At 34.3% G+C, this 1786-nt stretch overlaps 1 long non-coding RNA gene across 1 annotated transcript; it reads left to right on the top strand.

The window, feature by feature from the left end:
* The first annotated feature begins 21 nt into the window (after nt 1–21).
* Nucleotides 22–1662, top strand: LOC122346791. Its single transcript, XR_006251169.1, has 3 exons — nt 22–149; nt 1009–1149; nt 1575–1662. It is a non-coding gene; the product is annotated as an uncharacterized LOC122346791 (long non-coding RNA).
* The last annotated feature ends 124 nt before the right edge of the window (nt 1663–1786 follow it).

Below are 1786 nucleotides of genomic sequence, written 5' to 3'. Positions count from 1 at the left end.
TCTTAAATCCTTAGGGGCATTTTTCATTCCATATGTCCTGTACCTGCTCACTTGTGGTATCCCACTTTTTGTGCTCGAGACGTCTTTGGGTCAGTACACCAGTCAGGGAGGCATCACATGTTGGAGAAAGATCTGTCCTCTTTTTGAAGGTGGGTCACAATTGTATGCATTATGTGAAATTCCTTTAAATGTTCTCTGCGTTATGTCTCTTTGAAATAAATAAAGGGTAATAGCACAAAGTTCAGTTTTTCTTTTTATATTTTGTGGCTTAATTCTGCTGTAAACTACTTGACACTGTAATGCATGTGCTAACAGTGTTTCTGTGGTCTTTAACTTGCTGACAATTTAAATTTAAAGTGCCCCTATTATGGGATATGAAAGGTCATATTTTGGTTTTGGGGGTCCCAAACAACAGGTTGACATGCACGCAACGTCAAAAAAACATTTAAATGATCTTATAATGTGCAGCGTAGAATAAATTAGCATTTTCATTCAAACTAACGTGAAAAGACCAACAAGTAGGCAGGCAATATGCTAATGTTTTATTTTGACGTCAATATGAATCGACTCATTTCAGTGATGCAGAGTCGACTTTCTTTTGAAAGACAATAATTTTATACACAATGCACTTTCAGATTTTAAACTTCTGCAGGGTGTTTTCATTAACTTAGAGCTGTGTTACACACTGCATGAAAGGTTATTTTCAAAATCCTGTAATCGGGGCACTTTAAGTTTATATTCAAAATAAATGAGTTTATCAGCAATCACATTTTATTGCAGAAACTAGTTTTACTACCTATTATACTAGTGATCCACATCACCAATATTTTATTGATTGCTAATTGCTAAACTACATTATTACATTTTAAACACTGTCCTCTTTCTCTAGCATGTACTTTTTAATCTTTTTATTGAAGAATGTATGCTATATGATTACAAATTGTTTGTAAAAGTAAAAGTAGGTAACTTTTGTTTATACTTCAGTCTTAACACAACTCTCTTTTTCAGGAATGGGTTATGCCAGTCAAATTATTATTGTCTATGGCTCAATTACCTACATCATCATCATAGTCTGGGCCTTCCTGTACCTTTTCTCAGCCTTCAGTGTGGAACTGCCCTGGGCCAGCTGCAGCAATCTGTGGAACACAGGTACATTTGGATGAAGGTTACTTCATCAATTATAATTCTTTTAATAATGTGCCAGTCCGTTAGGTGTTGGCACATAATTTTTTTCTTTTTTAAGAAATCTCGTCAAAGTAGGACATTTTAATTGAGGTATGTTATGTAGGAATTTAATCAAGTTGTCAAGCTTTTTGACAGGTGAATTTTTAATTGTGATCTATTACATCAACAAGCACATGGGCACTACTTATATTATTAGATAATGTATTTTTCTATTTGCCCCAAACACTGATGCTTATACCGGGAACAGAGAAAGAAATATATAATTTTGTTTAGCTACTATGTATGAATCAGTTGCTTTGATAAATTTCATCAGGTTAGGTTCTGGCTTCTTCATGATTGTTAACACTACGTTATATAACTTTCATCCATTTGTATCTCTTTGGTGTTAGATGCTTGTATAGTGCTTAGTGTGAAGAATTCTAGCTCAGGGTGGACGTCTCCTCTCAACGCTTCTTCCTCTGTGATGGAATTCTGGCGGTGAGTTAAACGAAAATGCAATGAACATACATTCAAAATAAAATGATAGATTTTACTGGACATGGTACCATGTTTTGTTTGTGTCTATTATTTCACATATATAGCAGTTCTTCTCTCACTATAT

The sequence above is a fragment of the Puntigrus tetrazona genome, chromosome 6 (genome assembly GCF_018831695.1).
Source record: "Puntigrus tetrazona isolate hp1 chromosome 6, ASM1883169v1, whole genome shotgun sequence".
Taxonomy (NCBI): Eukaryota; Metazoa; Chordata; class Actinopteri; order Cypriniformes; family Cyprinidae; genus Puntigrus; species Puntigrus tetrazona.
The sequence above is the reverse complement of the archived record's forward strand: the minus strand, read 5'-3'. Positions and strand labels throughout refer to the sequence as shown.